Source organism: Protopterus annectens, chromosome 12.part0, assembly GCF_019279795.1.
Source record: "Protopterus annectens isolate FY-2018-M chromosome 12.part0, PAN1.0, whole genome shotgun sequence".
In the NCBI taxonomy this organism is placed as follows: domain Eukaryota; kingdom Metazoa; phylum Chordata; order Ceratodontiformes; family Protopteridae; genus Protopterus; species Protopterus annectens.
Genome location: NC_056746.1, coordinates 667,825,704 through 667,852,387, shown reverse-complemented (window position 1 = coordinate 667,852,387; position 26,684 = coordinate 667,825,704).

The window sequence follows — 26,684 nt, the reverse complement described above, 5'->3', positions numbered from 1 at the left end:
GCTACAAAATCGAATGGCTCTTGACTTCACCCTAGCAGCAAGAGGTGGTACGTGCGCGCTTATCAAAGAAGAATGCTGTGTGTACATACCAGACAATAGGCATGAAATTAACAACCACCTAGAGGTAATTCAGAAAGTATCAGCCATGACTGAACCAGGCCCAAACCCACTGATGAACTTTTTCCAGAATCTATTTGGGGGTTGGGGTTCCATCCTAATGAATATTCTGATTGCCATTTGTGTGGGTATACTCCTAATAGGAGCATGTGTTTGTTGTGGAATTCCCTGCATGAAAAGACTAATTAAAGATTTTATTGATGTATCTGTTACTGAAACTTTGTACCAAGATATTGAGATTGAAAAATTGATCTCAGATGACATTTTTTCTGAAGTATAGATCGAATGACTCACATAGCTGAAAATCCTTAGTGGAAGAGGTTAGGAGATGAAATGACATTATACATACTTCAAAATAGAATAAAAAGTATTAATAGGAGGGAAAATGTTAGAAAAATATGTATTTGAATTTATGTGAAATGCTAGTTTAAAAACAAAGTAGTATGTAATGCATTTTATTCTATTAATCATATAACAGAAAGGATAAATTCATGTGTAAATGCAAGTAGCTTTGAAACTGTAGTGTGGCTTGTAGCAAATTGACCTCCGACCCTGGCAGTTGCTAGCTTAGCAAGTTTTAATGTTTATGCTTTTCACAAGTGATTATCTGCTGGGTCAGGAAATTAAATATGTGAAATAATGAAATCTTCTGCTCTTTCCTGCTGGGATGATTTGGCCTTGTATATGTTTTACTAAGATAGCATGTAGCTGGTGGGAAAGTGTTACAGTGAACAAAGATGAGTATTAGAAGATTGAATCTGTTATTGTATTCGAACTGATGTGAAACCTTGAAGAAGTAACTTTACAGAAAGACATTATGTCTGACCAGGTGGATAGCAAGGCCATATTGTTACCAGAGGAAAACTTTTTTAAAATATAAAGCATCAGCAGTTTTTATGAATAGAGGACTGTAAGCTAAAGTGATGTAGATGCCCTGTGACATACCACGTCAGTAAGGTGGGCACAACTTGAATGTAAAGACTATAAAATCTATAACACTTCCTGTTTCATGTTAGACAAAATTCTGTACTTGTACGTTTTTTTGCCTCCTGGTGTACACTAGTAAACTTTTGAGCCTGAACCTCCTGTGTATTGAATTCTTGATTTTATTTAACAGGGACTGATATTAGAGTATAAGCAAAGAAAAAGTAATAAGGGAATCCTAACTGAAAGACCTGCTGTAGTGGAGTTTTTAGTTGAATCTAGAACAAAAGATGCTGTTAAAAAAGGAATAATTAGTAAGGCATATACACTATTGCACCATAACTATAAGAATCAATCAGAGTAGGTTAGAAAAACTGGGAAGAGAGACTGGATAAGGAAACAATGATAGGACACATGTAAGGCTCCAAATATGCAACAAAATGTAGCAGATTTAGGATTTTTGCTTCTTAAGTGCTTGCATAGGCATGTGTATATCCCAAGCAGACTCAAAATAATTTTTTCTGAATTAGATGTCAAATTTGGAGGTGTGAAGAAGAATTGGGAACATGCATTTTGGGAATATAATGCACTGGCAGAGTTTAAAAGTTCCCTACAGAGTACTCTGTCAGAAGTATTGGGTGAGAGAATGGGTGTAACTAAAGAAATTATTACTTATCTTTTTTTTTTTTTGACCTGGGATACGGGATCTGAATTGCATAGGCATAATAAGGCCTTGTTAAGTTTAATTCTAGACATAGGAAGGCCTTGTTAAGTTTAATTCTAGTGTCTGCCAAACAAAAAAGGAAACAAAACAGTAAAAAGTGGAAATCAAAGTGTAAACCAACGGTATTTGTAACACTGAATATTGTAACAGAGGTCAAATAATTGGAAGTGGGATCTTTTAAAAAGGGTGGGAGTAAATTGCAAAGAAAAATAGAAATGGTGAAAACAATACATGCAGAATAATGTTTAGGAGAAGTGAGGTTTAAGGGAAGGCAGGAATTGATTAATTTATGTAATGTTGGATTGATGTTAAATATGCAAAATAATATATGTGATGTATAATGTTTGCAACTGGGAATATGTTAATATAGTTTGTTTTCTTTTATATAAATGGATGTTTGCCTATGTCTTAAGTGGTAATTCAGTAGTGGTGTTAAAAATTATTTGTAAGTGCAGAACATGCATTTTCTGCACATCTGTAGCCCTTGGTCATTACTGCCCTCATTTTCTGTCTCCTCACCTGATACTGGCTGCCTTACATGTGCAGTTGAACCCTTTTCTAAGATGGGTTCTAAGATGGCTGTTGTGACTGGCATTTTCAGATTCTTCCCTAGATATTCCTCTTTGGAATAGAATGCCTAGGTGTTTTGTATGCATTAGACTAAGGTGCAAGTTAGTCTAGAATGGCAGTCATGTCTGTGTCTGATGCCATACTGTGCATAAAGCAGGCCTCTCAACACTTGTGTTAAGACATATATACTCACCTCAGTGCTCATATGAGTGTAGACATCTCCTCATTCAGCACTTAAAGCAGATATAGGTGGTTTGTGCATCCTTGTTGTTGCAGGTAAAATTAAAATAATGTTCATTTGTAAGTAGGGTTAAAATTACATAACACACACACACACACGCACACACACACACACACACACACACACACACACACACACACACACACACACACAACTGATATAGCTACATTCAGGGTGGGAATTCTAGAACGTCTTAGACCAAACTACTCCAAAGTTCTTGGTGTTGTTAAAGGGGCAGTGCAATAAATGGTTGTCGTGTGATATGTGAAGGAATAGTAATACTGATAGGGCAGATTTTATTCAATGAACAATGCAGCATATGTTGGCTTGCTTTCATTTTGGTTGTATGTACACATACACAGACTGGAATTACAAAAATTCTTGAACTACTGCATTCCAAAGGTTTTGGAATAATTAAAGGAGCAATTTAGCAAGCAGTACTCATGGGTGATATGCGCAGGAATTATAACACTGACAAGACATCCAATGCACTAATATAGTTTATGTTGGCTTTACTTACATTATGGTATTATAAACACAAACAGACACACACAAACATATATATGATTCTCTAATCATTAAACAAACTGGCTCAACAACAAAACAAAAATGGCAATCTTTTTTAGAGTCAATCTAAAAAGATTGAACTAGTAAAAAGGAGTGAAAAACAATATATTTTAAAGGGGCAATCCCACCTGCACCCACCACATGGGAGGTTAGACCCTCCCAAACAGCCTCCATATTATATATGCCAACTCTGAGATCACTTAACAGTGGAATAAAGGTAAATTCCCAACACTTCTCTTCCATGATCTTGCATGAAAAGCAGCTGAAAGGCTGAAAAACAAACCTGTAAGAGCATTCACTTTATGAGTGTTTGCTCTTACAGACTGCAACCTTATATCTATCTATATCATTATCAATATCTATAGCTATATAAATATATCTATATATAGATATAACTATAGCTATAGATGTAGATATAGATATAGATATAGATATAGATATAGATATAGATATAGATATAGATATAGATATAGATATAGATATAGGGGTTTATGTCATATGATTGAATTTTCAGAAACTCAGATTTCATATGGTCAAGACCATATGTTCAAGTTTCTGAAAACTCAAACCATTTGTATGGAGATCACAGTACAATTGGGATCAGGAATTTACCTTTTTACCCCACTGTAGCGCAGTCTTGGAGTTGGTTGATTATAATTTGCAGGGGTGTGGGTGAGATGCAGTAGAGCTCCCCCCTTCAAAAATGTAGGTTTTTGTTGTTTTGTTTTGTTTGAGTTTTCGGAAAGCTGAACATATGGTCTCAATCATATGAAGTTTGAGTTTCCAAAAATTCAGTCTGCAAACATAAACCCAGACATAGATGTAAATATATACACATATACATATACACAAATATACATGCATAAAAAGAAAATATGCTCTATCTGAACATTACAGTGATTCACTTTTCTACACAGAACTTATCTGAAACAATCCTATGTTGGTTTGTGATTGTGAAACTGACTGGAAAGAGATTTATTTTGAATTATAGTTTATTTTTACCTGTTTTTCACTGTTTATAGAATGACAGAGATATATTTTAGACAGGAAGATTTACTTTGATATATATTTTGTTGTTTTACCCGTAGTTTTCATTGTTTGCTGTTAGAAAGGAATAGATTTAATACGGGCAAACTCTAGACATTCCAAGGAGCCTATTCAGCTATAAATCACTTAGACTGCAGAAAAGACAATCCAGAGCTTATCTGAAACAATCTTGCATCAGGTTTTTAAATTTTTTTACCTTTACTGTTATAACAAGGTGCGACTGTGAGCTAAAGTGAAATGAAATCCAACTTTTGGATAACTAGAACAACTGGTAGGTCGGAGTGATGACTTTATTGTACTTAATTTCATATTTAGTTTTGCTTGTATTTTTTTTCATAGATGTTGACTTAAAATCTCTTTCAATTCTGTGGTAAGTGATTTTGATTATCCTTTTCTTTAAGAATTTTTTATTCATTTGCAGCTGAAAATGGATTCCTTAAACGAGTATGCTATTAATAATTTACTAAAGCACACGTATCTTATACAGTGTCGTAAGGTAACACCTGGTAGCATTGGTGACCTGTGTTCCTCATGTCAAAAGGTATAGGATTTGCTTACCGTTAGTAGTACTAAATCTAGACTTACTGATAATGGGCACTTGTGCACGACACAGCTTGCAGAACTGTTTTAACATATACTAATAACTGGATTGATGAGATAAATAATATTAAGTAAAGTGTGAATAGAACGCATTTAGGAAAGGAAGTGTGTATTGTCAGTAAAGAATAAAAGAATCCCATTAAACATGACAGTACTGATGACAACTTTGGAATTCAGGATACAAGCATTCAGCAGTCTGAGGATTCACAGCATTTAGAAGAAAGTAAAAAAATAAAGAAAGAAATGAAGAAGTTCACAACAAATAACAAGGAAGAAAATAAACTGACTAATGTATCTTATACATACAGAAATATACACAAAAAGGACACTGCTTTGTTATGTGACACATAGATTTGAGAGAAAGATAACGTTGTTTTATCAGAAAACCTTCAGTCTACAAAAGATGTCATCATATTTTCCAAAAGAGATGGTGCAAAAAAGAGGCAAGGGGCAGGTCTAAAAGATAAAATCAAAATTGAATTTGGAAGAATTGAAAAATATTATTGTAAGAAAAAAGTGGAGAAATTGACAATATGGCTCAAGTTGTGGAAGTGCAAAGCTAGCTGATTGAGAACTGTATGGTTGAAAATTTAATAACAACGAAAAGAGTGTGATTAATAAGACTAATGGTGATTAAGATCATTCCTTTGTAACAACTAATAGATTTTACTGAATTAGAAGTTGGAGATTCTTCAGATCCAGTCAGAAGTGATATAGTTGCAATAGGAGCTTTGATTATTAGAGGATCTGATATATTAGCAGAGAAGATAATGTACATCAAATAGTGTTATGCTTGTCAGGATCAAAAATGCAAGATGTGGGAAAGGCCTTAGAATGCCTAACTGTAAGGAAGTATGGAGGTTTTTATTCAGGTTGGTACATTTTATCTCACCTGCAAGTACTCTCCAAATAGTACAAAACTTACAACCCTCATAGATAACATAGCTTGTACAGGTGATAGGACATTTTTCACAAATCACATGCAGAAGTATATTCCATGTATCTCTTTGAATTAAATTATTGTTTGGGTAAACAACTACATGAACAAATGACCATTTAAAAATGGGAAATGTGTAGAGCATCCAAACTTAATTTGGGCCACGTGTTTAGATAAGATGGTATACAGTTGTCAAGACCAAGGAAGAACATTTTTGCAGCAGATACATTGCAATATCTGACAAACACAAAACCCTCCCCAGGATTCAGCAATGTTTCATGTAGGAATAACTTATTTCTGCATGGAAACGACCATTTAAGAGCAGCATGGCAGTGCACCATGCATATTTATGAAGGAGTGCTGTCTCTGCTCCTAAATGGACACAGAGCATGGAGGAGTGTGACACAGAGCATGGATGAGTGCAGGGGGTGTGTCTAAGAGTAGAGCTCTCACAATATGCATGCCCCTGCACTCAAGAATTGCCATTCAGCAATTACAATGAGCGAGAACGCTCATATATGGGGTTGCCACCTGTTCAAATGCCCAAAGTGGGACATTTAGTGTACAAACATGACATGTTGCAAGACAAAACACACCCACAGCCATTGCAAATGTCAAAGCCTCACATTCCAAGAAATCCCCATGCTCATAGCAACAGAAACATGCCAGGATTTCTGTCAAAAGTGCAGATGCATGCAGAAATCCACCGCAATAAGTGAAATCTGTCCCTTCTTAGAGAAAATAACAGTACAATTTTTTTTTTATCAAACTGCTTAAATTTAACTGTAGCTGCACGAATTTGCCCATTACTATGCATACTCTAGCTTAAATGGCAGAAGAAGGTAAATAGCATGATTAATTCAATAGAAGCAGTACTGCAATAGTGTAGTGGTTAGAGTGTTCACTATGTGAACAATCATTCCCATTTCAATCCTCACTGCGGTAAATTCCATTTTCCATGTGAAAGCAATTCATGAAATTTTTTTTTGCTTTATAACCTATTTGTGAACTGGAGTAATGCATTAAGTGCAAATGTGAGGTGTCATTGTAATAATGTGGTAAAATCCATAGATAAACACAAGTGCCCCATACAGTATATGTGCACATGAATCAGGGATACTAAACAAATTTATAATATGTAATGAATGATAAAAAAATGCCATACAGCAAATAGTGTAAAAACTGTATAAAGTGTCCAAATCTAACACATTCCCATGACCCATTTTTTCTTTTCTTTCTAAATTAGCATGGGAATAAGCGGGAGTAAGCACCTGTATGCAGTTAGTAACCTCGATTAAGCCTGTTGGCATGGGGGTAAGCAATGCCTACACAGAATAAACAATTTTGAGGCTAACTCAATGTAAGCATACGTACCCAGAAGTTAGCATTACTTACCTTCACGCAAACCTGCTTACAACTTCTTAAAAGTGCCTTAATCACTCTGTATCCAACAGTCCTTGTTCTGCCCAGCAACAAAATAATCAGTCTTTGCAATTTTTGAATCCAAGGCCCTGCACACCATAGCCACAGTGATTTCCACTATGCCCTATCAGCTGTAGATAAAACTGAGGTATACTCAAACAGATCCTCACTACAGCAAAATCACATTTTACATGTGAAAGGAATTTATAAAGATTTTTTTTTGTTGTATAACCTATGAAATAACATATATTTGCGAACTGGAGTACTGCATTAAGTCCAGATGTGAGGTGTCATTGTAATAAAGTGGTGAAATCCCCCAATAAACACAAGTACCCCATACAGTGTACCTACACATGTATCACGGATACTAAACACATTTATAACATGTAATGAATGATGAATCAATGCCAAACAGCAAATAGTGTGCAAAATTAAAAATAAGCAATGCTAAGCATTGCACACCTCTGCTTAGCAGGTGTAAGCAATGTGTAGCCAAACTAAATAGATCTGCCCATTGGTATGCCCCTTTAAGCAATGCCAACCTTAGGTAAACAGGTTTGCCAATAGCTTAGAATTTTCAAAACCATCCAATCATGGCACAGTGTGGGAAATTGGCCATATTAAAACCCCACAGGTGGGAATACATCTCATAACTGGTTGCAGCTTTCTCCTGTAAGCACAATGGCCTGTGTTGTGGAAGGATCTCGCTTCCAAGTGCAGTGCTGGGACATCCAGGAGTCTAAGGTCATGGAAGGACTCTTGGTAAAAGACCATGAAGAGAGACTGCTGCAGGGCCAGTACCAGGGTTCCCAGTATAAAGTGGGAGCCTGGGACCCATCTCACCCATGACCTCACCAGAGCCACTGGCACCCCTCAAACTGGTGAGCAGGTCAGGCATCACTATACCGACCTGCAACAGAGGAAGAGGGAGCTCTTGGATCAGTGAATCAATGAAGCTAGGCAGGGTGATGTCCCAGAAGTGTTTAAGTACTCATTCTACTAACTGTTTAATAATTGCCTAGCTCATGTATATTATGGATAGGTATGGCTAAATATTCCTCTGTGTCTTTGACAGATGCAGCGGAGTGGGCTGTGAATCAGGAAGCCCATGCATGTAGGCTGCAAAGGCTGTGTCACGAGGCAGGTTAGTAATAATCTTGCATGTACTGTCATAAGAAATAAATCTCAAAGTAGTAGTAGAAAGTTAATTGACAGTATAAAACATGTATTGTGTATGGGATGTACTGAATAAACCAGACAATATGGCAGAAAGAGTCTCATATAGGTTGTATGTAAATAAAAGGGTAACAGCCTGGCAATAAAGGTCTAACTCCAGAACTGCTTGTGTTTACTCTGGTATCATATGGTAATGTAGTGTTGCATTCTCTTAGTAGTACTGTTGTATTAAGCACTGTTACCCACTCTGTGCTACATAAATAAAATGTGTAGGAATGTCTGTATACGACTGTTGTAATCACAAGGTCATATTGTACAACTGAGGGAGACTTAGACAGAAAACAGTGAAAGGATACACAGCAAAATCCAAATAGCACACTCTACTGTGACATAAACTGTTGTATCTTTAGCACACACAGACATGGTTTAAATCCTGGGAGTGGTAGTAAGCTGTATGCATAATCATACCCCTCAACAGTACAGAAAGTTCAGATAATTGGCTTAAATTTTCTACCTGTCACCCTGTCCCCCTGACAAATCAGTGGGATGATTCCAGAAGTTTAGACAGCAAATAATGACATACAACTGATTGTCAGACATCATAACCATCAGAAAAATATCTATAAGAACAAACCTGTCACTCTAGCAACTCACGAAAATGTTATGAGAGTAATAAGCACATTATGTCCCATCTCCATCCCCATGTTGTGAAGCTATGACCAGAGTGTGTGCAGTAACAGAGTGAGACATGTATGTGTATAATAATAACGTGGAAGCTGGTAATATGTGTGGCAACATTCAGGTAGTGTTAACAAACATTCCCTCCACAGGTCTGTCAGATAAGAAAACTGTGCCTGGAAATAAAGATTTAAATCTTGGACTGTTACTGGTATTGTATGGCATTGTTAGTGTTGCAGTTTCTCTGAATAATAATGTATTAGTCATCACTGTCACCCACACTGTGCTACATAATAAAAATGTCTAGGAATCCCTGTATAAGACTGTTGTAATTACAAGATCAGATTATAAAACCACGGGAGACTTATAGACAGAAAACAGTGAAAAGATGCACAGCAATATCTAAATAGCACACTCAACTGTGACGTACACTGTTTTATTTTTAGCAGACACAGCCATGGTTTGAATCCTGGGAGTGGTAGTAAGCTGTATGCATAATCATACCCATCAACTGTACAGATTTGTTCAGAATGTCCAGATAATGGGCCCATATCCACTGCCTGTTACTCTTTCCCCCTGGCAAATCAGTGTGATGATCTCTGGAATTTAGGCAGCTTTTAATGACTTATAACTGATTGTCAGGCCTGTAAATATTCAAAATATGTATATGAAAACAAACCTGTTATTGCAGCAACTCACCAAATGTTTATAAGGGCAATTGTCAAAATATGTCCCAGTTCTCTCTGCATGTTGTCAAGCCTTGACCAAAGTGTGTGCAATAAGAAATTGAGAGGTATGTGCATAACACCAACCTGGAATCTGGGAATATGTGTAGAAATAGTCAGGTAGTGTTAACAAGCAATATCTCCACAGGTATACCAGGTAAGAGGTGCACTGTAGGTAAAACACAGTTCACTTATATACTGGTCTACAAACATACCAATGTCCAAACTAAGGTCATAGGGTAGTGTATTAATACCTGTAAGGTACAGATTACAGCAGTGACTAAGAAAGCTGTGAGAACTACAGGGATATACAAGTTGTTAATTGACATCTCTTCCCCCCCATATCTGCAACAATAATCTAAACACTAAACTCAATGGGTATGTGTACAACTAAATCTACTGTTGGGACATATGTTCTATTGTTTGATAAATATTGAAATGTGTTTATATGCATGTGCCATGTTGAAATACTCCCACATTGGTGGCATGTTGCCATCAATGTAACCTGCATGCTGTTGTAGTGGCCACTGTAGTTCCATATATGCATGTGTTCTGTTTGCTATGCAACTGTTCCATATTATTGTTGGGTTAATGGGAATATCTATGCATGCTGTTATACCTAATCCTGGAATGTGTTGACTGTGTTGACTATTACTAACCCACATATGTTTTAAAATTGCAACACCATTGCATGTTTGGGAAGACCGATCCCAGTAGACCCACCTCTCCCACCTCATCTGACTGTGGCACTGGGCACCAGCATATCTGGAGCCCACGCTGGGACTGCCTTTTCCTCTGGACCTGCACCACCTTTGGGTGGAACCACCTCAGGATTTGGGGCTCACCCCCCCCCGGGAGTGGGCGCAGACAGGAAACTGTCACCCATCATCAGGTCCAGGGTCTGGTGCATAGCGAGCTCCGCAGGGAGCTTGGAGATCTGCTATGCTAGCTTGAGGGCTGCATGGTGCAGTTACAGGGTCAGGCTGCCCTCCTACCCAGCCCCCAGCACAGCCACCTTTGGGGCCATGAAGGTGCAGTGGTGACTGCCCATGGGTGGGGACATCAGTACCACTGTTTCCATTTGGGTGCTCATGGGCTTCCGACTTCCAAACACCCCTCCCCATCCAAGGTGTTTACTCCCCACATGTGTCATATACCACCTCTGCATGCTGTCTTGTCTGTCATCCTACCCAACCTACCACCCCAAATATACCTACTATCCTTACTCAACATCCCACTCTCACCTTAAAAAGAAAAAAAGGGGCAATCTATTCCCCCCCAAAATCTTGCCGCATACATAGCTGTCCATTTTGGACACATGTCCACTGGGCACATGTAATCTGGTGTAATTGGCTTCGCAATATATTATTGTTGTCCTCACCCCTTTCTCAGTGGTTTGAGTTTCCAAATCTACCTCCAAATTAAGTGTATATGCACAGCTGCTGCTATAGAAGAAATGGGTAGCTATGGACCTTCCCTACACTCATCCTGCACATCCCTAGCTATTTTCCCTATTGTCTTTCCCTCTTTGCGCCCCTTTTTCACCACTTTCCTATCACCCCTTTTTCTTTTCTTTTAAAGAAATTAGAGTGGGGGTAAGCGGGAGTAAGCACTTTTAAGCAGTAGTAAATGGGTTTAAGCCTGTCTGCATGGGGATAAGCAATGCGCACACAGAATAAGCAACTTGAAGCTAACTCTCTGTAAGCATATTTAACTATATATATATATATATATATATATATATATATATATATATATGTCTATATATATATATATTCATATATATATTTATAACTAAAATATATATATATATAAAACATAAATTTTATATATATATATGTGTGTGTGTGTGTGTGTGTGTGTGTGTGTCTGTGTGTGTGTGTGTGTGTGTGTGTGTGTGTGTGTGTACTGCAATCTCACATCGGAACCTCATCCTGAACTTCTCACTGCAAAAGATATTAGTACCTATAGATATGTAGAAGAAGAGTAGATGTACAGGGTGCACAGTATATCCAACAGCCATACGTCCTGTATTTGACACCTGTTAAAATGACCAGTGTGTCACGCATTCCCACAAATGATAATATTTGCATGAAACATATAACCACACACAATGCAAAGGACATGACACCACACACAAGTATGCATACACAGAAAAATTTGTGTACTATTGAATTGTTTATGCCATTTGTTAGAGTACGTAGGTGTTTGAAATACATCATCACTGATTAATGCCAATCTCACACAAAACAGTTGATGCAAGTAATGTGAAAGATATAACATACTATGTTGTCTAGGCGAAGGCCTTCAAGTAGAACAACAGTAAAAAAGCACTTTCCTTGAAGATAAGAAACAATCAACACTTAATTACAGATGTAGTTCAGCAGCCTCCAATTACACTCTGTACTCAACCCCTAGGGGGAATCTTAGTAGTTGTGAAAATGTCAGTGTATCTGTTACATAACAATGCTTAACTTAAAATGTCACTATCACACTGACAAACAGAACTGTGTGTACCACTGTAAGCTGTAGGCCACCACTGTTCACATGGAGAAAAGTATGGAAATGTACAGCCATATACCTCAATGTGTCTTAACACAGATATCCCTCACGTGTTTTAACAGCCTAGGTTAAAAGCATTGAATATCCCTCCCCCATAAAAAAGTTGTACAAGGGCAAATAACTCTGTGTACCACACACTGACCTCTGCAATGTACAAGGTCACACATGTTTTGTCCAGCTGTTGCCCTCATATATATGGACCCTACCCCACAATTTGCGTGGGAGTCCACAACATGACTGGAATGATAGCAGGAATGTTAGCAATAAATAATGATAGGCCATTACCTAACAACCTCTTACTGTATTACATCAGGGCAAAGCCTGGCATATATGTGGAGGACAGAGGCTGGAACACAGGGCCATATTTCCAATATTGCTGTTACACACTGTGGAAGCTGCTGGTGTTACAGGATTAGTTGCAACATACCTGTACTCAGGAATATGAAGTCAGAAACACAAGGGAATGTTGCCATGTACTGATAGCAATCAATGGAGTTATGCCACTGATCTGACAGACACATGGCCTGTGTGGTGAGCAGACAAAACATAACTGCCAACCCTCTGGCCATCATGTGGATAGGCCCACAGTTGAGAGCTATACAGACAGACTGCATCCCATGCAAAACTAACATGTACACACAAACCCTGTAAAACCAGCAGTATACAATGCAGACAACAGCAATACATACACTCTGGCTGTAGTTCTTGAACCTTATACAAACTTCTATCTGTCCTGTGTCCCCAAGTCCTGTTGTGGAAGGTATTGCCAACTGCTGTCTGTAACAATGCTGCCTACACGCAGGAAGGATGTATTCCATACAGGAAAGGTAAAGGGACAACCCCCACAACTTTGCTATCAGTTATAGTAGTGGGTTGCTATGAGATGGCTATTGGAAGTACTACACAGCTGGCTGCATGCAATAAGCAAGTAGGTAACACCAACTGCAGCAGAGATCATAACCTGCTCTTGAGAAACATATTCAAAAGGAATGCTGCAACCTATTCAAAGTAGCTTGACCCCTGTAGTGGAGACAGACACAGAGAGAGACTTAGAGAGAGAGGGAGATTGAGATCCCCCGCAAAAAAAACAGCCAAAACAGAACTAAAAGTTAAAAATGAAAGGTATACAAACATGAAAACAGCAATCAAGCCAGACATCCTTGAGTTGCAACACAGAAAAGAGCATACTACTACAACAGGTACATGAACCATGACACCATTGTCTGTGAATGCAGTATTTGGTCTGTAATAGTGGGACAGATGATTTTGAAGGCTTGATATGTACGATCAAGACTTGCTATAATGATGTCCTGCTGAACAACTGCTATGGACATAATATCTGGCCTTGTGGGCAGTGGGCCATGCTTGTCAACTGTTTGGTTCTGCACAGAATGACAAGATGTAACCCATCATAATGTCTGTGTTGTTCCTCCAAACATGTATACGAGTCTAGCAAATAGCTGAAGGTGGCAGAAATGAAGTCATTATACACACGAGTGTCAGACCCTACCACTTGCAGAACAGTCATGCCAATGTGAAATATATCATGCACAAACATCATAGGTGTGTAATAGGCCTATCTAGAATCTGTCCCTATATAGTCCCCCTAATTTGAGGCTGTGTCTACATGTGATGCTCTGTGTTGTAGCAAGGCAGAACAGTGCAGCAGTTTAGGAAGTAGTCTCAGAGTGTGGACCACATGTCTGAGGTACACTCCCTCTCTCTCTCACTATGTATATACATATATATATATATATATATATATATATATATGTGTATATATATATATATATATATATATATATATATATATATATATATATATGGGTCTATTCGATATGGCCGAAATTTCAAAATGTCGACTTTCATATGGATGAGACCATATGATCGACATTTGAAATCTCAACCATACAAGTAAAACACAAAACACAAACAAAAAAATGCCTTAAAGCTGCAGGGGCTTCACACCCCTTCGTGAGGGGCTCCACCCCCCACATCCCCCGTAACTTAAATATACCAACTCCAAGATCGCACTACAGTGCAGAAGTGGAAATCTTTCCATTCTGCACTGTAGCGTGATGCCGGTTCCCTATGGTCGACATTTCAAATGTCGATCATATGGTCTCGGCCATATGAATGTCGACATTTTGAAATGTCGACCATTAGATGGGGACCTATATATATATATATATATATATATATATATATATATATATATATATGGGTCCCCTACACATGATCAACATTTCATAATGTCGAAGACCATATGGCCGAGACCATATGATCAATATTTGAAATGGCGACCATGTGGAACTGGCATCTCCGTTCAGTGTGGAATGGAAAGATTTCCATTTCCGCACTGTAGTGCAATCTCGGAGATGATATATTTAAGTTACGGGGTGTGCAGGGGGTATAGCTCCCTGCTAGTAGTTTGAAAGTAAGTTACTGTTGGGTTTTTTTTTTTATATTACATGGTTGACATTTCGAATGTCGATCATATGGTCTCGGCCATATGGTCTTCGACATTATGAAATGTCGACCATGTGTATGGGACCCACATATGTATATATATATATATATATATATATTCGTATCACCACACTGAATGACCATTTCACTGACACCCATTTCACTGACACCAAATCACCTACAGTTCATTTCATCGAAAGTTAATTTCATCCAAAGCCCATTTCACTTACAAGTAGTGGTCTTAGGCATTTCAAAGGTATATGTCCTGTTCCCCACTGTAGTATGATATTGGTGTTAGTAGATATAGTTAGGGGGGGTTGTGGGGTGCACCCCCCCCCCATAATGGGGGGTGTGCATGGTGTAGACCCCCACATAAGTTGGTTTTCTGTTGTCTGGTGTTGTTGTACATTATATGGTAAAACCCAAATTGGTGTGGGGCTACGCCCCCCCACACCACTCCTAATTATATATACTAACACCAGGATTGCAATACAGTGGGGAAAAGGACATATACCTTTGACTTGCCTTACAGTACTACTTGTTGATGAAATGATTATTAGGTGCAATGACTGTTAGGTGACATTAAACTTAGGTGAGTTTGTCTCAGTGAAATGGGTGTCAGTGAAATGGTCTTTCAGTGAAGTGATACGAATCTGTATATATACATATTAAAAAATGTCCCTACTGCTGAATGACTGTGCTGTATGATATGTTTTATACCACCTCACACATACCTGCAGCTCAGATGGATTACTGTTAATTATATGTGACTATGGTGTGCAGGGTCCTGGGTTACACACCTGCAAGGACTGATAATGTATGTGCTGGCTAGAACAAGGACTATTAGATATACAGTGATTAAGGCACCCATAAGCAGATGTTAGTGGGTGCAAAATGGACAGTCATGTATGGTGTGACATTTGTGTTCGTAACACATTGCCCTGTGTGTGTTAAGGTGAGAGTGGAATGTTAGGGAAGAATAGTAGGTATATATGGGGAGATAGGGTGGTTTGGAAGACAGCTATGATGGACTAAACAACATACAGGGTTGGTGTATGACATATGTGGTGGGTAAACACCCTGGACAGGGAGGGGTGTTTGGAAATAGGAAGTCTTATACAGGCCAAATGGAAATAGTGGGGTTGAGCTCCCCACACATAGGCAGTCACCACAGCACCTTCATGGCCCTGAAGGTGGATGTGCTGGGGGCTGAGCAATAGGGGCAGGCTGAACCTCTGCATGTGACACGAGAACATCACAGTTGTGTTGCCGATCACACAATTTTCTGCAGTGCTCCCTGTGCACCAGATGCTGGACCTGACGTCAGGTTACAGGATCCTGTCTGTGTGCAGTCCCGGGGGGCATAAGCCCCATCCCCTGTGGTGGGTCCACCTGAAGGTAATGCAAGACCAGCAGATGAAGAGATCCCATATCAGGTCCCAGATGTGATGCAGCCTACAGCCATGGCTAGATGAGATGAAAGAGGTGGGTTAGCTGGAACAGCCTTCCCAAATGGAGTATTGAGTTGCAGTGTTACAACATATGCTGTCAGTAATAATCCAGGATTAGCTATAACAGCATGCATATATAGTCCCAGTAACCCAAAACACCAGATGTGGAATGGTTGCATAGCAAACAGAACAGATGCATATATGGAACCACAGTGGCCTTTACAATGGCATGCAGGTGACATTGTTAGCAACATGCCACCAATGATACTGTTTAAACGTGTAACATGAATAACAACAAAGTTAAGTATGTGCTGCACAATAGGATATATGTCCCAACAGAAGGTTTGGTGTAAACATATCGAGTGATGTGTGTGTTCAAATTAGGTATGCATATATGATGGGGGTGAGGGAGATGTTAAGTATCGAGTATGATAACCTTGCAGTATGATGTCTTCAGACATTGTCAACTGTTTATGTCTTTCAGGTACTATGTCCCAGGAAAGGTTGCCTGCATATACTGCAGACAAAACAGAGATCATTGTGCGATACCTCGTACAGCATCACGGAACCCTGTTTTCACAGACATCACATGATATGTAGGAGAGGACTGTCCTGTGGAATGAGCTTGTCCACAGGGTAAATGATGTCAGCCTGCACAACCAAAGTTATGAGCAGGTACACCACTGTACCAACTTCATCCACCATGCCCGTCAATGTGCTGCTGCTGTCAGAAGGGACCAGCAAGCCACAGGTGGGGGTCATACCATCCAGCCCCCACTGACTCATGTGGAGGAGCTCCTCACCAACCTTGTGGCACCCACATGCCGACAAATTCCAGCAGCCAGCTGCCAATGAAAGTATTTTGGAGGTGGGTGCCACCCACACAATGGAGCAGGAGCATCCAGGGAAGGACCCAGGGCACATTAGTAGACCAGTGCTGCTTATCTATCCTCATCTGTAAAGTATATATATGCATATGTCAGATAATATAGTCTGTTGCTGAAGTGTATTTAGGAGCAGATGTGCATAATGTCTAGTATTGTAGGTTTGTATAGATGATGTTCTGAAATGCTGCTCCCACCCTGTACCAATGGCACAGGTGTGGCTAGTGACATTACATTTCTCACACAACTATGTAGGTCCCTCTGGTATCCAACTATGTCAGCAGCTTGCAGCTGGTGAGTATGGAGTTTTTTTCTGTTTCACGTTTGCCAATACACTGGCCATGTTATGGTCATACTATGTGCCATGCACACATGTAACATACCTACCCATAATGCATGCTGTACATGTTCATTTATTGTTGCTGTTAACTGCACTGCATCACAGTGGTCACCTTGGTGCCATATCTGAAGGGTATGCATGGGTTTGCAGTATACCGCACAATCTGTCAGTGCAAGATGTGTGGACAGAGATGAACATATTGGTGGAAGGAATGGCCTATAGTATGGACATGTGTGACATAGTACCCTTCTACAGTGTGTAAAACAATGTATACACCACTATCACAATGGCAAATATTCCAGATCTACACACTGGGAAATCCCAGTACCACATTACAGACTGTTTACAACCTGTAATGTGATCTTAAAATGAGCAATGCATGTGTAATATGAAACCCTATGTTAGGACAACAGTTATGGAGAATAGATACCTTAACAAACACTGGAAGCATATGTGTACACAAACTCCAAATAACATGTTGTGGAAGCAGCTTGTGAGGTACTGACAGCATTCACTCTTCTGAAATACACACCTTCCATCACGTACAGGGCCTAGATGTCACACCAAGTAATGTTCTGCTGTCCAAGACATCTGTCCATGACATTTGCCCACTCACCTGCAACAGAGGCAGCCCTGGCTTGCACACCTGTTACAAACCATGGAATACATCCCATATCTGAAAGATGGCACCCAAGAGTTGGAAAAGTAGCCTTACATCAACATTGCATATACCATGGAAAACAGTGAAGTCATGTATGTGTGTATGACGTATGGGACAACATTCATATCAGAAACAGATGTCCATCCAAGACAGATGACAGCACATGTTGCAAACTGGTCATGGGGGCTGCCCAGACACATGCAGTAACACCGGGGACCTGCAGGAATATCTAGCAGGTACTGCCTGCACAGTATCTGTGCCGACAATTACCTGGACTCTGGATAATTGTGGCCTATGGGTTAGGGTACTTAGATCAAAGTGTTGTTCCACAGGGGACATCATCGAGGGCTCTCTCCAGGTACCATATGCATAACATCAAATCTCCCACATGCATGTGTTGCAATGTGTTATGGTGTTCCAAGACCAAGGCTGAAACATACAGACATTATTAATAAAGATACATGAGCTGCACAAACATCACCTCAGCCCACATCATGCCCGCCATCCCCATCTGTACCCTGCTGGTGCTAGTGTACACCTGTAGGTTTGCTGTTAATTAGCAGAAACTATGGTGGTAGACATGTTGTGCTGCATGTGGGACACCACCAAGTCACACTCATGTGTGGCCCATAGTTGTCATACATCTGCAAAATGGCTGAGGATGGGGTGGTGTGTCACCCTGAAACACAACAGTGAACCAAAGCATATGTCCAAAGGTCACATAGAATGGCTGTATCTGAATACAGTCAAGGTCATGCATTGTGCAAGTCATAACCGTGACTCAACAGCAAAAGTGTAGGGACTGTGTGACCTCTAAGGGCCGTGCACATGGGCCGTGCTTGCAATCTGGCAGAGTTGGGGGACATTTGTAGGGAGGAGTGACCACATAATATCAAGTGAGGATAGGCCATGCTAGTATACACCTTCCATGAATAGTTACTGCTGTTGTTCATGTACAGGTGCTGCAATAAAACATTGTGCTAAGGGTGTGCACACTTATGCAACCCACATATTGTATGCATCATTATCAACATCTGTACAACTAACACAGTTGTTTGATACTGCATGTGATTGCACAGGTCATATGTCACATATCAGGTATGTGTAATGGTAACATATACAGTATTGTGGCCCCATGGCATATCAGGGAAGATGGTGGCATGTGAATAAGGGTGTGAACACTCCTCATAGCCACAGTAAGCTTGGGAGTTTGTCATTATAATTGGATGTCAATGTTCAGACATCCACCGCTGATGATGAGATCTGCAAATCAAACATCAGGCACTCACTATTGCCATCTGTCCTCATATCAGTCCAGGTATGTATCTGCCAAACACATACAAGCTGTGGCAACAGAGCAAACATAACTGCCACACATATACACAGTCAGCAATGGTATGTACACTTGTGAGGTATGGTGCACAGTACATGGCAGGGTGCTGAACAGGTGCACAGCAATACTGCATACATAGGTGCAGTGTGTTCCAGGGTAGGGGCCATCACATACTAACACAACTCACGCATCACAGAAATGTATAATGTCAGTAACAGGGATTGAGATAGCTGCACTGCATGCTGACGTTGGCAATCAGAGGTGTCTGTAAAATCTGTATGCCACCTCACCTGTAAGTGTGTGTGTGTGTGTGTGTGTGTGTGTGTTGGGGGTGTGTGTGTGTGGGGGTGTGGGGGTGTGGATATGTGGGTGTGGGTGTAGAAGTAAGAAATGACATACAGGTCTGAAAGTAAGGTTTCTATTTTCCTCTCACAGGTGGCAAGGTGGGTCAGGGTCCCTCCTGCAGGGAACCTGAAGTTAGTGTCCACACAGACTCTGACAATGATGATAGGTGTGGTGAGGCACAGGCGGGGTTTTCAGTGACTGAAGCTGTGCCATTGGTTGAAATTCCACTGTTATCCACCCCATCCCCACACACAGTCACATTGCCTATACATACCCCATCATCAGTGGCCATAGATCAGGGGCAGTTCATAGGTTCATAGGTTGGTACTAGGCTATCAGCCCTAGGGCCTATAAAAGCCTAGCCATAACAATTCCCTGGATATTTATTCCCACAGTATTTACTTCCCTGGACTCCTGTCTAGTAGGGTGACTGATGTGATCCCCGGGGTAAATTTACTAGCTCCCATCCAATCATCAAGGTTCCTTTTGAAGAGGGCCAAAGAGGTGCTCTGCTTGACATGTAAGGGCAGTCTATTCCAGAGGCTGGGGAGTCTTTGGGTCAGGAACCTATCCCTCCAGCATGTTTTGTTCATTGTGATGACAAGGTTTAGATCCTTAGAGCATGTGTCTCTGAAGGATTGGGATTTCTTTAAGTGTAGCATGTCCAACAGCTCTGGGTTTGACATGGCCTTGTATGTTAAGCAGAGATCACCTCTGAGTAGACGATATGCGACAGTGTATAAGCAGCATAGGGCATCTGCTTTAGGCCTGTGATTCTTTTAGTGAGGTATTTCTGTGGCCTTTCCAGTTGTTGCAGATGTCTTGAGAGGTACATACCAAATGGGGTGTTGTATTCTATAATGGGTCTAATGAGGGATGAGTACAGTGGGACAATGACCACATTTTTTCTGGATGAAAAGCCCTTAGTGATGAGGTGTGCCACATAGAAGGATTTCCTGACTGTTGTGGTGATGTGGTTATCGAAGGTGAGATCACTGTCCACCTGTGTCCTTAAGTCTCCTATCACACTTTTGGTGTTTAGTGTACTGCTAATTATGTGGTAATTCATGGGTACATGTTTTTTGCCAAAAGGGATAACTATACATTTCTTGGCATTGAGCTTAAGCCCATGGCTCTGGCACCAAGCATCTGTTTCTGTAAAGCCTTTATGTAGAATATCCACATCATTTGGGGATTCAATAATGGCCCCCAGTTTGTAGTCCTCTGCGAGCTTTGTTAGCCAGAGTCCCTTAGTGTTGGCCTGTACTTCAGAGAAGTAGATGCCAAACAAGAGCAGTCCCAGGACTGAACCCTGAGGTACTCCACTTGTCAGTTGTCTGGAGCTGGATTTGGAGTTGGCTACTTTTACAGTGTGGGTTCTGTCAGTACTGATTCGAAGAAGTGAATCAGGTTCAGGAATCTAAGCCGTGTCATCACAATGGACAAAACATGTGGGAGGGATAGGTTCCTGACCCAGAGACTCCCCAACTCTGAAATAGACTGCCCATACATGTCAAGCAGAGAGCCTCTTTGGCCCTCTTCAAAAGGAATCTTGATGATTGGATGGGAGATAGGAAATTCACCCCGGGGATCACGTCATTCATTGTGCTAGACAGGGGTCCAGGGAAGTAAATACTGTGGGAAGAAATAGCCAGGGAATTGTTATGGCTAGGCTTGTATAGGCCCTAGGGTCAATAGCCTAGTACCAACCTATGAACCTATGAACCTATGATGGTACTGGCAGGGTATGTGTCCCCCTACCATATTTACGGCAATCCTGGCATTGGTAAACATAGGTGTGCTGGTGTGTGTGGCACAGCCCTATACTTTGGAAGTTGTGGGGTGGTGTACAGCTGCACATCATGTGATTGATGACTACCTAACCCGTTAACATACACTGTACAGTATTACAGCAGACTAAGCATCGGGATACGCACAACAGTAATCCCAATTAGGGTGACTGTGTCCACAACATTAACAGCCAACTATATATACCAACTCCAGTATCAGTGTTCAGCTCTACTATGGGAAATAGGGCATGTACACATCTACCACCTGTTTTGATGGAATAATTCTCATCACTGGAGTCCTTTGATATGTCATCATATGCCAGTCAGTTTATGGACAGATGACCTGCTGTGACATGTATATTCAGTGAACTGAAGTTGATCCCTTCACATACACACACACATACTTGGCAACACTGACAGTAGATCCCCTACCTGGGTACGTTTTGACAATAATGTTATTGGAGTAAATGCACACAACACACAGCTGTAGGATGAGGTGTGTCCTGAGTCTCTTCTTAGGTGAGGACCATCACCAGGCCTAGTACAGTATGGTAATGGGGGATGTACTGGGTGTTGCTGAACAACACATAGTATGCCATACTGTTATAGACACACTGACAAACTCATTACAGTCACAGACACATCTGACAGACCTGGGTTTACCAGTGCAAACTACCATGTCAGTGAGTCCATTCTTTTACAGATACCTTGCACACAGCACAGGCATAATTGACCTGTATAGTCTACTCAGTTACATGTATGGTTGATGGTGACAGTGGTCCTCATAGAGTGGACCTTGGAACATGTGCTGGGGGTACCATGGTGTCAGAACAGTATACCCAACACCCACACCACACATTGGGTATGTTGCTCCCTGACACCCATGATAATACTCTGACGTACCCACAATCACACATTGACCAGGACTGCCATACAAACCCTTGTCTATCTCAACAGTCCTACTACATGCATATGCCTTTATTGCACATGCCACTGGGATAGTAGGGTGATTGTTTGTCATGGCTCTCTGAATGTCAGCAACATCACGATGCCTTACGGAGTATGGGCAGTTGCATTGTATTTGGACAATGTGGCCTCAGAATGATGTATCCTACAAATATACACACTTACACACATATACACACTTGCCAGGACTCAGAGGGTAACCCATGGCTATCTAGCCATATGTACAACAGTGTTGTGCTGGTACTGCAAGCTGCAGGTAGCCCATAGGGTGAAGAGTGTGGCAAGGTACATGTAGGGTGCAGTACAGCAGAAGCCATTTCTAACTATGGCAATGGGGGTGCAGTGTGTGAGGAGGTCCTAGGGGTATTATCAACAGCAGGTTTACAAATACATAAACACTGTTATTATCAGCAATGCACAATAACACATATGTTGGTACTGGGGCCCATAGGTGCAGGTGTTCCTAGGTGTGTACCAATATATTGGTCATGGATAGATAAGAGTGGGGATGTTGGTATAGTGTTATCATGCCACCTGACATTTGTCAGCAGGCCATCTATCAACTGATGCCAATTGACTTGATTCCTCAGGGTAACAGTTACATGCAAAATCCAATCATCTGGTTGTCTCTTGCAGAGGCCCAGTGAGGTGCACCAACTGACCTGTATGCAAACTATATTACATAACATAGCCAGTGTCTAGGTTGGTGACCTGTAACCAAACATATTCTGGTGACTGTGCTAGTGTAGTTGGGGAATCCATGGCATGTGGTGTATACAGAGTGTGGTTTCATACTTGTGGCATTCATAACACAGCCAGGCAAACATGGCAGAGTCAGTCCAGCATAGATTGCCTGTGAACAGCCCAGATGGATACCTGACATCTGCACATCTGTACAGAGGACAGACAGACATCAGCTAGCCAACTGGTTATGCATTACGAGTACTGTTTTGACAGATATCTGACACTGATAGGTATGCCAATACTACATGACAGCAGCTCTCAATGACATGAACTAAACACATAGTAGTCTACAGTTAATATCCACATATGAGATCAGTATCCAGTAGTAAGTACTTGATAACACACAGCTCACACACTGACAACACAGTAGTCAGACTCCAGCTTTGCATGCGAGGGTGTATGGTTCCAGTACTACAATCTGCAATCCACTCTTACGTGGGAAAGTGCTGTCTACAGTGGTAATTTAATGCTGTGACTGCATATAGCCTGGGATACTCCCCATGTGTGAAACACATACTACAGGAAGAGGTTGATGTCCTAGCCATATATACACAGGTGTCGTAGACAGTATACTCACACCCCTTGCTACTGTACTGACAGCACATAGAAGCATGTTATGTACATTACATGAAATATTCTTATTAATAATGACATTACTGCTTTTTTATCAGACTGGGATATGATCAGTGTTTACCAAAGCTAAGCTTTACTTAACAGATGTACCCATTGCTTAAATGTAAATGCTAAGCTGATTTGTGCACTGGTAAGTGAAGCTTACACAGTGTAAGCACCTATTCATTTAACCATACGTTAATGGCACTTACCGTCGAGCAAACTCGTGCAAACATGCTTAAAGCTGCTCAAAACTGCCTTAACCACTCTGTATCCAATGGCCCTTGTTCTGACTAACAACAAAATAAACACCCCTTACAAATCTTGAACCAAGGACCCTGTACACTATAGTGACAGCAGTTTACTACTACGCCATCACAAATAAAATGATAGCGGGTGCTTTTTCACATATCTCTGTCAGTACACATACTGGATAGTATTGAACAACTGCATTGACTTCTATACATGTGTCATACTTGTGATATTACTGTTTAATCAAATATGTGGTGATATCTGACTATACACATAACAGATAATTATGGTGTGATACATCTGGGAAGGTATATACAACCATCAGTTGTACACATTAGAGGAATATGGATATACCTATATATATCTATATATATATATATATATATATATATATATATATATATATATATATATACATATATATATATATATATAAATATATATTCATATACATGTTTATATATGTGCATATATATATATATATATATATATATATATATATATATATATAGAGAGAGAGAGAGAGAGAGGTTATCAGGCTGATATATGGGCAAAGGGTATGTCAAGGTGACTGACATCAGAAGTCATGTTACAGTAGGGGAAATGGGAAGTGTAGTGAGTGTGAATGGTTTCCAAATCATTAATCTCCACACACACACACACACACACACACACACACACACACACACACACACACACACACACACACACACACACACACACACACACAGATTTGCCAGTACTGACATGCATGGGTTCATTGCTTCACAGGTGTGTATTAGCTGACTGTGCCAGAAGGCTGTACAAGGCTAGACAAAGGGTATACCTTGACATCAGGCCACATGACAATGGTCTGCAGTGTGGCTCAGGGGTGTAGTCCCTGGATTGGCCCACACAGGTGGATATTGTATTTACCATCCGCTCATCTGGGTTACTATTGTGGATGGCCAGTGCTATGCAATACTTACCATGTATGTGTTCTATATTGCATAAAATGGACAGTGTCTGATTTGTGCACATGTCCCACATGCATGTTCTGTGACATGTGGAAGTGTACCTGGGGTGTCTGGGGCATGTTTTGTGGACAGATTGTTATCATCTGATGTGGCATTCCTGATCTCATGTGGTGAGAACTGACTATGGAACTGAGGTTATGCCTGCACCTACATTGACAGCATGATACAGGTATTCACTGGTGTTAGTGGCATCTGTACATACAGGGCATGTGTATAAGGCATGGTATTTCCTTTGTTTGTTACATTTACAGACTCTACAGTTGTTGCAGTCGTCCATTGGGGAACATAGCAAAGGACCACTGTAAGCAATTATTTACCTATTGTAGGGATGGAACAGGTTGCCATGTCATCTGTAGTCCCCTATAATCACACTGTGGTTACTATCTGTGGGTAATATGCAGGGAACTACCAATATGGTGGTTGTTGCCTAGCCAAGTGTGTTTGTGTATGAAACATGGGTAGAGAGTGTTCTCTGGGTAATACAAGGGTTGCCTATATTGTTCACCAATCCATAATGTCACATGTAGGGGTATGGATTGTCTACACCAGCCTCTCTGCTGTTTGCCATCTGTTGTCCTTATAAGGTGAACATTGTGACATATAGTAGGTCCTCAATATAAGAAATTTTAAAACCCACTTCACAATGAGTCCTGTTATTACATTACCACATTGACCTCCACACAGGATACTGATGACAAACACACACACACGACAGCACTGAGAGTCATACTCCTACCTAGCTATGCAGTGCTACTACAGTATACCACATTTATCACATGTGCCACAGAGCTTATAGGACTAACCTTTCTCCAAAAGTGTATTTCAAGGTGAATGACATCAGCAGGCTTGCCAAAGTGGGGGCAATGGAAAGTGTAGTGACTGTAACTGGCCTCAAAAGCATTGATCCCTACACATGCAAACAAACAGACACAGAGTCTCACAGTTGTTATGTCTGGAATTAGAACTCCTGCTTGACATCAGACTATAGTAGGATGCAGTTATGTCATGTGCCACAGAGCTTATAGGGTAAGCTTTTCTCCAAAGGTGTATTTCAAGGTGAATGACATCAACAGGCTTGCTAAAGTACGGCAATGGAAAGTGTAGTGACTGTGACTGGCCTGTGTGATTCTTACACATACATAAAGAGAGTCTTACAGTTGCCATGTTTGGGATTAGAACCGCTACCTAACTAGTACATCACACTACAGCATTGCACAGTTATAGCATATGCCATGGAGCTTACAGGGCTAGCCATTCTCCAAAGGTGTATTTCAAGGTGAATGACAGCAGCCTGCTAGCTAAAGTAGGGCAATGGGAAGTGCAGTGTGTGTGAATGGGCCATAAACCATTTGTCTGGAAGCACACACACAACACTCATTTACACACAGGTTTACATTTGACAGGACCGTGTATACAACTGCTAGATGAATAATGACTTGTACTGTCATGTTACACAGTTATCACAAGCACCACAGACACTATAGTGCTGAAGGCTACCAGAAGAAAATGTCTACAGTGATAGACATTTGCA